Genomic DNA, 14,120 nt, shown 5'->3' with positions numbered 1-14,120 from the left:
GTAAATGAAGTTGTAAACTGTCTAGCCATTCTCTTGTGTTTTCCGAGTTTTTTCCTGTTCATTGTTTTCTTTGTTCCTCGTGCATGCTTAGTTAATGTTGCACTTTCTCCTGTTTGAAATTTCTCGCCTACCCCTGCCCATTAACGTCCTCTTTTTATGACTGGTTTAAAGTCTAAAATTGGAATTTTACTATGCCTCTGGGAATCCTTGCACAAGTTACTCTGAGAAATATAAACCACAAAGTAGGCCAGTCACAAACATGGATTATGAACATTGTTGTTTTTTAAATGTGTTGCAGAAGTAACTTGACTGACCTGACTTACAGTATGGAGATGCTTTAATCAGATGAAAGCTGACACTCAAAAACCGCAACACAGGTAACAAAAATGGGACTCTTGTTGATCCCTAAACCTTCATAAAGTGGCTTCTTCATGTGTGTTGAGCTATAATGGGGTCAGTTCAATTCCTGTAATGGACTCCACTGTTACTGCTGCTGGTGTGAATCCCAATTAGGTATTTTTTCCTCACACTGACCCCCAGCATGAGCCCATTCCACCCCACTAGAACAAGCTGTTCAGAGGTTAACTTTATGCTCTAAGTGTTTTCAAACCACTTTTTTCTGTCCTCCTTTTTTTCTTTTCCACAAGACAAAAAGGATGAAAGACTGTCAGATGTGAGTGGGGGAAAGCTATCAGCTAAAAAGTCACATCTTTTTCTCCACATTTTTCTGTGATACTGTCTCCCTGCAGCCACAAATGAGCAAGCGAGTGTAGATACACGTGCAGGAGCTGCACAAGCAGGAAAAAAGACAGGAAACATGCTAAATAATAGCTAAGAAATTCCTGCTCACACTTGCTAAATCCCCTGTCCATAACTGGCCTGTGTGGGTCTTAAAAGTACTGAGGTTTCATTTCTCATGGCTCCTGGGTTACCCTGACTCGTCACAAACCACGATTCTCAGCTTTCTTTTCGTGGTGCCTTTGGTTGAACTTGCATGTCTGATTCATCCATGTTTAATTCGATATTCTGTAATATAAACTAATAGATATAAACAGATACTAACAGATACAGGCTGGAGAAACTGATCAGGAGGGCTAGCTCTGTGGTCAGCATGAAGCTGGACACTCTGGTGACAGTGGCAGAGAAAAGGACATTAAAGAAACTGATGGACATTATGGACAATGCCAGGCATCCTCTGCACACGGCCATTAACAACCAGAAGAGTCTGTTCAGTGACAGGTTGCTTCTCCCAAAGACAAGAACTAACAGACTTAAAAACTCCTTTGTCCCACACGCCATCAGACTGTTTAACTCCTCTCTGGAGGGGAGAGGGAGGGGAAACAGGAGGACAAAGGAGGGGGGAACAACTAAGCTGTAGTGCCTCTTCACCTCACTGTGCAATACCTTTTGTGCAATACTTTTGTAAATAGTCAACAGTGCAATAGACCTCAATACTTTAAATGTGCAATTCACTTGTATTTTTATTTTTTATTCCTATTTATTCTATTTATCCCCTTCGTATATTTTATTTATATTGTCTCTGTATTTATATATATGTGTGTGTAATATTCTGTAACTCTGTAACTTCTGTCGGTGCTGTGCTTTTTTGGAAATCGAATTTCCCAGAGGAACCCTCCCGAGGGATTAATAAAGTTCTATCTAATCTAATCTAATCTAAAAAACTATTAAGAACTTTTTTTATTACACCAATGCATTTTGTATTACAAAATTCTCATTCTAAATATCTATATTAGCTATTATTTAATTAAATGAAATAAATGTGTACTGATTTGTATTACCTCACATTTCCGAAGAGGAAATCTGACATTCATACAAGCTTTTGTTAAAACATGACAGTCGAAAGTTTTTACAGAGGAACTCTACAGAGATATGTTTATAATCATGAAATTCTTTAAACAACCAGAAAAACTGCACATCTCCATGATTTAAGGGATAAAGTGTTTTATAAACTAGGTTATGAATGATATATGAACAAATCCCTGAAATCCCTAAAAAGCTTCAGTATATAGACTGGAATAAACTGCAGATTTTGGTGTAGGGAAGATTTCTGGCTCAGAGAAAGAGAGAGTGATATTATTTTGGGAAAACAGCATTCAAAGATTGTTAAAACTGAACACAGTTATATTTTTGTAGTACATCTCTTCTGTCACAGTAGAGTAAAAATAAGGTGGCAACCTTCTAGCAACCAGGTAAAGTCAGTCCCTGCAGGGTGATTTTTGCAAACAGTTGTGGCAACTACTTTTAGGTTACTTGCTGGGGCACAACGTGTCTCCAGCTTCTCCCGGTCTGACTTGCACTGAGTGTAATCACTCTCAGACAGATTGGTGAAGATGTGCAAATAATTGACATATAAGTGGCACAACTCCTCTGTGATGTGGCTTTCCAGTAGGGGAGTCAGCTCCACTGGCTCCAACTGGTTGCAGTCTTGTAACTTGCGACTATGTAAACTGATATCACGCCTCTCCCAAGCGTGAAATAGACACGCATGCAGTACTTGCAGTAAGTTGATGTAAGGTGCAGTACCAGCAGCTGGCGATACTTCAGTTTATGCTAATGTGAAAACAAAAGTTTTAAAAGACGTTGCTAATACATTTCCATGTAAATACATATCAGCCACCTACCTTAATCTTACCTGAAGGAGCCTGGTATGTGTCTTATACCTTCTTTGGTCAGTTGCAACTTGTTGGCTTTAAATATACCATCTCCCCCAGATGTTACCACAACTTCATGATCCATGTCCATTTCAGGCTTAGGACATCCACACAGTGGACCAGCTCGCCTATTCCAAGTTATTAGATCGCTGTTTGTGAAGAAATTTCTTAATTTCTGTTTCAGATATGGACTGTGTATTTAGATTAATCTCTGACTCTCCTTCCTGTCTTCCTTCTCTCACCCCAACCAGTCGCAGCAGATGGCCCCGCCCCTCCCTGAGCCCTGGTTCTGCCGGAGGTTTCTTCCTGTTAAAAGAGAGTTTTTCCTTCCCACTGTCGCCGAAGTGCTTGCTCATTGGGGGTCATATGATTGTTGGGTTTTACTCCATATGTATTATTGTATGGTCCACCTTACAATATAAACTGCCTTGAGGAGACTGTTGTAGTGATTTGGCACTGTATAAATAAAATTGAATTGAATTGAACTGAACTGAATAGATGGCAACAGTTTTGCAATTTTAACCAGTTTATCACAGTCAATTGCTGCATTACCAGAAAAGAGACTGAAGAGAGGAACCAGGTCTGTGACCACTCCCAGTCAGCTGCCACATTAAAGGCAGAGATAAAATTCAAAGCAACCATTTCAAAAGCAACACGTTTACTGCACACTGTCAGACTAATTTTTGGTTGTACACAGTCTCAAACCACTGTTTTCCCTAGTGTTACCGTAGCAGTGTATCATCTCTTATCATCTCTGCCCTTCTCTGCCCTCGTTTTCACCCTCAGATTTAAAGCTTTTGATGTTTTGCATGCACATGCTATGGAAACCCGCGAGCGCTGCCCACTGAATGCTATATGTGAAGAGTTCAGATGCAAAAGGCCAGTACATGCCATCTCGGGGGAAAATGAAACAGTGATATCAAGCGAAAGCTGTGAGTGTGTAGTGTAGGACAATCAAATGCCTTCACCTCACTAAACGTCACTGAACCTCATCCAGAACACAGCTTACTGGCAGAAACGTCTATATGCCACCACATCCACAGCACCACCAATCAGAAGTGGTTACGTCCCATTTATCACTTTGTTTAAGTTGTTACCACAATGTACTTGCTGCCTTAATTATTAATTTATGTATTTATTTTTGATCCCTTATATAATTTTATATTTGTCTTAATTATCTTGAGCCTGGTGTATGATGTCGTTATTCTATAATATGTCTGGTTTATCGTTTACTGATTGTTCTGTCGCTGTTTAGCAATAAAGCGTGCTGTCATTTCATGTGATGCAATGAAAACACTGATCGGGTTGTTCGGTGTTTCATTTTGCGTTCTGCTTTAATCTTTTTTAATGGTTCCAGTTTCATCCTTAATGATTTTGTAACAATTTCCTAAAAGAAATGGACCGCACGAGGACTTACTGCTAAAGACAACCAGTTTATATTAATAAGACATTTCATTCACTGAGAACCTTTTTTTATTGCAATTAAAATGAACTTCCTGAACCAAACCATAGGAGTCTCATAAAAACCAACAAAAACAAAAAAATGTCCGACAGACTTAAGAGGTTTTGCGTCTGAACCCTTCACATATTTAGATCACACAGTGACATCAGGGAGGCATTTGAGCCGTCCAGAATTTACTCTGCAGCAGCCCTGCAACCCCAAACATACAGTCAGAGTCATAAAGATCTGGAAGTTGAGCTATGAGAAGAAGAAGTAGGCCCACAGCAGATGGTACGGCCCCACAGAGCCCCGATGCCACCGATGCCAGCGTCATGGATTCAGACTGGGATTACATGAGGAGACAGAAGCAACTCAGACAAGCTAAAACCACAGAGCAACTGTGGCAACTTCCCCAACAAGCTTAAAACAAACCATCCTACACTATATCTCTGAAAGCCGTGCAGGGTACCTGAAGTAATGATGCTGTTTTCAAAAGGAAAGGTTGTTTTTCCAAAAAAAAAAAAAAAAAGCATGAAAAATTGATTTTAGTTTTTGTTGTTTACTTGTTTGTTTGTTTGTTTGCAGTGCTTTATATGAAGTTCACAGATAAGCAACGCCGATTTGTGGCATCAATCTTAAAAGCATCCTCACTTTTACTTTTTGTGTATATTGTGAAAAGGGGGGTTGTGAGCTCAGAGGTATAAAGGGTCAGAGACTAGAATAAAAGAACCTTTTTTAAAAAAGCTAGGCAACCTTTTTGAGGGAGCTGTTTTCTTCCACTTGAAGCATTGACACTGTGTGGAAAATGTCTCAATTTTTTTTTAAAAAGAGGATGCATTCATAGCAATTTTGTGTGTGAAACTGTTGGACTTGGAGGGGAAAAAAGCATCAGTAAAAAGTTGTTCTGCAAGGGCTGCAGCTAACATGATCAATCAGCTAATCAGAGATCAATTGCTTTTGACAGCTAATCAACAAAACCAAACTCTGCCTGCTCCCATCTGTTTTTGTTTTAGCCACACTTGTTAATGTTTCAACACACACACGGCATGACAAGGCGCCTCGAGCAAAGGTGAAGCCTGCCATTGACATATGCACACACTGGATTTGAGGTTGGGAGTCGCACAGACACACACTCTACACGTTTGATTTGAGCCATCTCAAAACTATATAGACAAACAGCAGAATCAAACGCACAAACTACACCTCTGTGCGCTGACACAACACAATGGTAAACTGCATAAAAGTTAGCAGGGCCGCTCTTGGTTGTCTCATTTGGCGTCGCCTTAAAAACCTTTCTGCTCCCTTTTTTCCCCCACTCGCCTTCCCCATTTCTCTCTCACTGCATCCTTCCAGTTGTTATTTCCTTCTGCAGTAGTTTTTTTTTCTCCTCTGGAGGCGTAAATTCCTTAACTGGGGGGATTTCATCTGTTACGCTTTATCGGGGGCATGAGATGATGAGGAAATATGAATGGAGGGATGTATAGTAAATCCCACGCCACTGGTCGTGTCTCTCTCGCTACTCCGAGTGTGTATTCTGTTTGTGTTGTGTGGTGTGCGTGTTGCAACAGAGGGCACAATGCTGCAGAAACAGAGAGAAGATTGAAAAGGGGATGATGTAAACTAATCTCTGTCAGCACGCTACCTCTCCCTGGAGGCAAGAAGTTCCTTTCGTACACAGACACACACATACACACACAAACTGAGCGCGCACAAATACGGCATACGCACAATGGGAGAAACACGAAAAGCTCTTCATTACATCAAACAGAAGATATAGCTAAATGGGAAAAGAAAAAGAAAAAGAAAACAAAGGGATAAGATGGTGTGTGCTGGGGTGGGGAGGCGGGGGAGGAATAAGCATAAGAGGGATGTGCATTTAGAGGTACAACTTGATTAAATGTTGAGAAGTGATGTATGTAACGGGGTTTTTTTCTTTTGTATTTTCCATTTTAGGAGACGAGACAAAGAGAAAACTGTATGTAGGACAGTCCCATTTTTCCCCTTTTTATCAGAAAGAGAAATATTAATTTTATGACATTAAAAAAAGGAGAGAAAGAGTCAGAAAACATAATCGTATGCGGTGCTTCTTTCGGGGGCCCTGTCTTTATAAACCTGCTCTAACAAGTTGAGAACACAACACTGAAATCTCATTAGCTTAGAGTATAATTATAGTGCATCTCGTCCTGGTTCGTAGCCCATTGATGTGGCTTTTGTGGGTTTAACTGCCTTGATAACTTTACACTCCACCTTTTTCATGAAATGTTGGGAAAGCACGAGCTCCCTGCGGGGTTTTTTCCCAAGAAGATGAAATATGTAAATCATTTAAGTGTTTGTTTTCCCCTCTAAATGAAATTAAACACTGACATGAGACAACTGATCTCAGCTTGTCAGCCTCTGTGCTGTTGTGTACGAGCTGTGGTTTTAGCAAAACAATATCGAAACTACAGTGGGGCAAAAAAGTATTTAGTCAGCCACCGATTGTGCAAGTTCCCCCACCTAAAATGATGACAGAGGTCAGTAATTTGCACCAGAGGTACACTTCAACTGTGAGAGACAGAATGTGAAAAAAAAAAATCCATGAATCCACATGGTAGGATTTGTAAAGAATTTATTCGTAAATTAGGGTGGAAAATAAGTATTTGGTCAATAACAAAAATACAACTCAATACTTTGTAACATAACCTTTGTTGGCAATAACAGAGGTCAAACGTTTACTATAGGTCTTTACCAGGTTTGCACACACAGTAGCTGGTATTTTGGCCCATTCCTCCATGCAGATCTTCTCGAGAGCAGTGATGTTTTGGGGCTGTCGCCGAGCAACACGGACTTTCAACTCCCGCCACAGATTTTCTATGGGGTTGAGGTCTGGAGACTGGCTAGGCCACTCCAGGACTTTCAAATGCTTCTTACGGAGCCACTCCTTTGTTGCCCGGGCGGTGTGTTTTGGATCATTGTCATGTTGGAAGACCCAGCCTTGTTTCATCTTCAAAGTTCTCACTGATGGAAGGAGGTTTTGGCTCAAAATCTCACGATACATGGCCCCATTCATTCTGTCCTTAACACGGATCAGTCGTCCTGTCCCCTTGGCAGAAAAACAGCCCCATAGCATGATGTTTCCACCCCCATGCTTCACAGTAGGTATGGTGTTCTTGGGATGCAACTCAGTATTCTTCTTCCTCCAAACACGACGAGTTGAGTTTATACCAAAAAGTTCTACTTTGGTTTCATCTGACCACATGACATTCTCCCAATCCTCTGCTGTATCATCCATGTGCTCTCTGGCAAACTTCAGACGGGCCTGGACATGCACTGGCTTCAGCAGCGGAACACGTCTGGCACTGCGGGATTTGATTCCCTGCCGTTGTAGTGTGTTACTGATGGTGACCTTTGTTACTTTGGTCCCAGCTCTCTGCAGGTCATTCACCAGGTCCCCCCGTGTGGTTCTGGGATCTTTGCTCACCGTTCTCATGATCATTTTGACCCCACGGGATGAGATCTTGCGTGGAGCCCCAGATCGAGGGAGATTATCAGTGGTCTTGTATGTCTTCCATTTTCTGATGATTGCTCCCACAGTTGATTTTTTCACACCAAGCTGCTTGCCTATTGTAGATTCACTCTTCCCAGTCTGGTGCAGGTCTACAATACTTTTCCTGGTGTCCTTCGAAAGCTCTTTGGTCTTGGCCATGGCGGAGTTTGGAGTCTGACTGTTTGAGGCTGTGGACAGGTGTCTTTTATACAGATGATGAGTTCAAACAGGTGCCATTCATACAGGTAACGAGTGGGGGACAGAAAAGCTTCTTACAGAAGACGTTACAGGTCTGTGAGAGCCAGAGATTTTCCTTGTTTGAGGTGACCAAATACTTATTTTCCACCCTGATTTACGAATAAATTCTTTACAAATCCTACCATGTGAATTCATGGATTTTTTTTTCACATTCTGTCTCTCACAGTTGAAGAGTACCTCTGGTGCAAATTACTGACCTCTGTCATCATTTTAAGTGGGGGAACTTGCACAATCGGTGGCTGACTAAATACTTTTTTGCCCCACTGTACCTTGAGTTGAAAATGTGCTATAGCAAAAGAATAGCTTGTTTAATTCTGTAGATCCAAATCTCTCTTTTCAATTGCATACTAGAGAGTTGGCCTTGTCTGAGGAGACATGTGAGCTTGAAATTTATTGTGCGTTCACGCTGAAAAGCTTGTAGCAAATGACCGTTACATAAAAGGACTTTCTACTTGCTTTGCTTTTGCTTGAACTATGAGAGCTGACCATTAGTGATTGCTTGGTCTGAGTCTTTTCTTCCAGTTGCTCTTGTGGATGTGAAACACCTTCTCAGCGATGTTTATCACAATGGTTCATCCATGGACACGGTGAGTTTTTCCTGGCATCAACAGGTCCCACTTTTTGAAGAAAAAGATTTCTTCTTCAGTCAGCAGCAGAGAGCTGAGCACAGCAGCAGTTTTTCTGTGTCTTGTTGTCTTTGTGCTGCTGCTTCCATCCTCCGTGTCTGTGTGTTCAGTTTTATTTAGCTCCTCGTCAGTGTTCTCAAGTTCAAATATAGTAGACATCTGAAACCGTCTTCAGAATTGAAAACTCCCGTCGCATTTTGACTGTCGATTTTACCCCAAAAAGACAATTTTAAATAGACATGTGAACAAGACTGTCATGGTTGCGGCTGTGTGCAGGCTGGATGAGGACCCAATCGCAAACTCACGGAGGCAGGAATTACCTCAAAAAACAGCTTTATTGCTGGACAGACAAACCATACAAACTAAACTGGAAACTATAACATGTTACACAGAGAAACACACGGCCATGGATGAGGGAGAACGCGACACAGAACTTAGGGAGACGCAGACATAAATACACAGAGGGTTAATGAGGGATGTGGGAGCACACGGGGAACGCAGGTGACACTGATAATCACAACAAGACACGGCAGGAGCAAACGCAACACTGACGGGAGACTGTCAAAGTAAAACAGGAACTACACAGAGGTTCAGACAGGAGGAGAGAGAGCATGGGGAGAGCACAGACATAACGGGCTGGGGAAAACATGGAATAAAACACAAGGATGGGAAACGAGGGTTCACAGATACACAGAGGGTAATCAAATAAGGAACATCTTAACAGAACCTAGGAACCACGGCATAAATAAAGAACAAAATACAAAACACACGAAAACCAAGAATACTGGGCCAACATGGCCCAGGACCATGACAAAGACGGGTTTCCTGTTCACAAAAAACTACGCACACGCCACTATTGTGTAGCTTGTAGAACCACCTTTAGCAGCAATGACTTAACAGTGCTCTGTATGGCTTTATCAGTCTCTTACATCTTTGTGGAGAAATTTTGGCCCACTCTTCTTTAGAGAGTTGATTCAGTTCATTGAGGTTTGACTCTACAGGAACTTTAGTATGCAGACTCCAATGTGCCTGGTCCTGCAAAATAAACCAAGATTATCATCCATCCAGTGCTTGGTCATTGGTATGGGATGTTTGTGTTCATATACTGTGTTTAGTTTTCCACAAATTTGGAGCTGTGCATTATGGCCAAACATCTCCACTTTGGTCTTGTGTATTCAAAGGACTTTTGTTTTCATGTGACTGTATATGTTGTTTTTTTTTAGACTTACAAAGAAATGTTTAAAAATGATTTGTGTAAAAACTGAAAACTGGATGCTAGTCGCTCTTATATAAGCTGTCCACAGCCTACATCGCTTTGTAGGAGGAAAGTGCAAAGTTGGCGTGACCCCTAAAGCAACATTAGCTACATTAATGGGCATAATTCTCACAAAAGCTGAACCTGTAAGCAAAATGTTGCTTATTAACACATCCATAGTTAACATCTTTGAGTTGTGCATTTGGTCTGTCAGCATATATCTTTTTCATCAATAATAATAATATTAATGCAGTCCCAATAAAACCCATTTTCGCTGAGTCAAGGTTGTTTGTGACCAGTGGAGGGGTTCTGCCCCCAGCTTTGGAGTGATAATTAAAGTAACTCTAACCATTGCACCTTTTGCAAAATTCATCTTATTTGGTTTATAATAAATACATGAATGTAATTTGCAGTTGCCTCCCTGCAGTCCACATATAAACACGGGGTTAAATCAGATGTCCTTTTCTTGCCTCCGGCGTCAGTGGTTTTAAATCCGTAGCACTGTTTGATTAATCATCCAAACGTGCCCTCCATCACTTCCCCATGACACTTTCTAATATATGCTGTAGCACCATACATCACAGCCAGATGCATGGCAGAGGAATGGTCTGAAGGCAGAGGAAAAAACGTTAAGACAGAATACAGTAGCCCTTAAACAGACAGCGTGATCAATGGTAATAAATTCCAGATGACATGGTCACTATGTTATGAAATAACGTAAAGGATACCCAATTACAAAACCTAGCCTTTAAAATTTGGTACTTACATAACTTTGCGGGGGTTTTGTCATGGTGAGCCAACACAATGACAACAATAACAACGCATGCTGATCTATGCAGTTGTGACAAATTAAAAGCAAAGTCTGAATAAATGAGAATACGTGGCGGTGGTTTTTTTCCCCCAGTGTTCTTTGCTTTGTGCTTACTTGTCATCTGAGAAGTAAAGTGTCAGTTAAAATCAATGCAAAGTTAATCTTTGCGGTAAAGTGTTACGAAGTATTTTATTAGTGCAGCCCAAGCTACAGGGCACAAAGAGTTTGCAGAGACTGAAATTGTGCATCTGGTGCCTTTGGAGTGAAGAGATTTGAAGCTAGCTAAACATCTACTGTCATGTTAGACAGAGCTCTCCTCTAACTCCAGGAAACTCTTTGAAACTGTCCTCAATATGTGGTTTTTTTTATTCTTTTGATTGATTCTATGAATTGTGACACAATACTTGTACTTTAGTTTAACTTAGCTCTGTATGCAGATTGTAAAAAAATCAAGTAAGATAATAATGTTTATTGGATGGGCACATAAAGCCAAAGATAACTTCAACATGGATTTTGGTGACAGCATAATCAGATGCAATTGTATTTATAACACCATAAAAAATTGTATTTACATTTTCTCGAGAAGCAGCACACCTGTTGCCTACACGTGCTACTGTATTTTGGCAAACTAAACAACCTTATCTGCATATGTGAGCAACAAACTGCAATATGGATAGTGCAATTATCAGCCTTTTGAGCATGCTAGCCATGAGCCTGCAGTGTCAGATGTAGTACTACGGCCAGCTGTCACACACATCTGGAGAGAAGCTTACTGAATTCACGTTCTTACCTTTTGGCTCAACTGAGAAACTGAGTCTGTCATGTTTTTTCATTGTTGAATAGCACTTGATGGGTGAAGTACTTTTGGATTTTAAACTTTAAGATGTGTGATCGACGGATGTTGGAGGAGAAGCAGTGTTTACCCCCAGACCAGACGGCAGTCCATTACAGGGCTAACACAGAGAGCCAGGCAACCATTCAAGCTCCCGTACGGCCAATTCAGAGTCACCAATTAACCGAACACACAAGAGCACCCAGAGACAGCTCACACAAAGACAGGCAGGACACATAAACTCCACACAGAAAAGCCACTTAACCATTCACCACTTGCATATCTGTTTTTGCTTTATGGCTGTTTGTCTGTTTTGTCTCAGATGAAGACAAAGTAGTGTCTTTTTTCCCTTTTTTAGAGGCTGTTATTCTTGAGCTAAACATTCCTGGAAGATGAAAAGCTTATATCAACCATATTCATGTGGATTGGCAAAGGTATAGACAAAACCCAGTTTTCTTAGTGAGCTCATTATTAGACCTGATCCCTGCTTGCCCTTTCATTCTAATCTGACACGTCAAGTCAACACTCTTAACCTTGTGCTGGAAATTAAGGCCATGTTGTGTGTTTGGCCTTTATGTGAAGGTTGGGGATTATTTTTGCATATTTTTGGATATTTTGAGTGCAGTCGGTGAAACAAAGATATGCAGAGCACAAGTCAAGTCAAACGTGTATGCTTGATCGGCAGCCTTCAAGCTTCCCAGCTCCTGCTTTTGTGCACACATACATCTTGGATTTGTGCCTTTGGTGATGCTGTGATGTGATCTGGAAGATCAACGTATATTTTTGGAGGAAGAAATATTGACAAAGACCTGTTAGATTTAAGATTTTCGGATTTAAGCAACTGCTGAAAAATTTGACTCCATACGTGAATGCCCGATCAGACGGCTAAGCTGGAATCTATCAGGGCCCAGGTTCCTCGATGTATAAAGATAAGATGCTAACGTGTTAGGAGGGGGACTGAGATGCTGACTGCAAAAGCAAGTATAAGAAGGATAAAAGTGTTTTCAGCTGAATTGATTCTCAAACAGTGCAGCTGAGACCACTTACATGCAAACACACGCATGCATGCACACATGGGCTTGTGTGCTCCAGCTGCATGTTAAACCTAAATGCTTGTAAGAAAGAAAAAAAAATCCTGAACCAATCAAATTTCCTCCCGGGTGAGAGGGCAGGTGTTCAGCTGCGGTTGGCAGGGAATTTAGATGTGTGTGTTTGTGCATGTGTGTGTATATGTAAAATAAAAAGCGCGAAGCTGCGTGGGAAATCCACTTCAGCCATCAGCCAGCAATCCCACACATGGTGATCTTCAGGAGTCAGGTCATCTGCTGAGCAGGCGGGTCTGATTAGTTCCTGTGACCTGGCTAAAAGCTGAAAGTCCACCACACATACACACGGACGCTTCCACACACACAAAAATCTGTCCGCTTCAGTCATTTTTCTCCCAAGACTTTGATTAATAGAAGAGCGGAGTATGCAGGTCTCTGCCTGGACCCAAAATTTAAAGACCTCACATTTGTGCTTTTTGATAACACTTTCTGCTCTTTTTCACTGAGACGGATGGAGAATTTCCGTGCCTGATGGGGGCAGTGTGGATCTGCGTTCTTGTGGGAGACGAGAGGCAGAGGAGGAAAGAAGATGAAGATATTCTCACCTGTACTTTTCACCCTTTTCTCACAATTCCCCGTCCTTGTGCTTCATTCAAATCCACACCTTAAGAATAGGACCTACATCAGTCTCATCTTCCCTTTGTTGCTGCTGAAAGGTATACAAAAGGTCCTCTTTTTTTGAACACTGAAAGAAGATGCTGTGCAACCTGTATTTAGGGACTGCATAGAGAATGTACTGAATACCTTACAGTATAATGGACAATTTCAGGACTTGTCTCGATGGCTTCCATGGACTCACACACATCACGTAAGGTTCGTCTGCATTGTTCACTTTGTTGGGTCTCTGACATGATTTTGATTTTTTTTTCTTGACAACTGCAGTGATGGCAGCTTGTCTGTTTCAGTAGAGTAGCAGAGACACACATGGAGGGCAGAAGCATGAGATGTGGGAGGGTGACAAGATGCTGTGATGTGCATCTGTGACAGATGTGCATGTAGCAAGCATGTCAGGGGTGTACACGCCCCAGTGACCAGCTCAGCCAGGTGCATACATGTTCACTGTGTGGCGCAACCCTGGAGTCATGCCTTCATGCATGACATGAATGATGGTTAAAGAAAAGCACAACGCGGGCTCTCTGACACACAAAGCCGTACACACACACACACGCGCACACACACACACACACACACACACACACACACACACACACACACACACACACACACACACACACACACACAGGTGCTGTGTTTAGATGAAACAACATTCCATGAAATACACTTCTGCACATTCTTTTGAAAACTTAAAAGAGGAGACTGATCCTATTTTGTGGTCAAACCATTTAAGCTTAGCTTAGCTTAGCACTAAAAACTACAAACAGTGAGCATGGGTCTGTATGGTTTTGATTAAACAAGATATAATGGGTCAAATAGTGTAATTTTTGACTGCCTGGTGAAAATATCTTGTAATTTTAACAGAGCATACATAGCTCCACATTTTCCCTTCTTCAAGCCAAGCCAGGCAGACCACCTGTTCACAGCAGCATGCAAACATAACAGAGGTATCATCTCATCTGCTCTCTATATGCAAAA

This window comes from Rhamphochromis longiceps, linkage group LG6 (genome assembly GCF_057381845.1).
Source record: "Rhamphochromis longiceps isolate RC_006_pf linkage group LG6, R_longiceps_female_GT1.1, whole genome shotgun sequence".
Classification (NCBI taxonomy): domain Eukaryota; kingdom Metazoa; phylum Chordata; class Actinopteri; order Cichliformes; family Cichlidae; genus Rhamphochromis; species Rhamphochromis longiceps.
Note: the sequence above shows the minus strand (reverse complement) of the source record.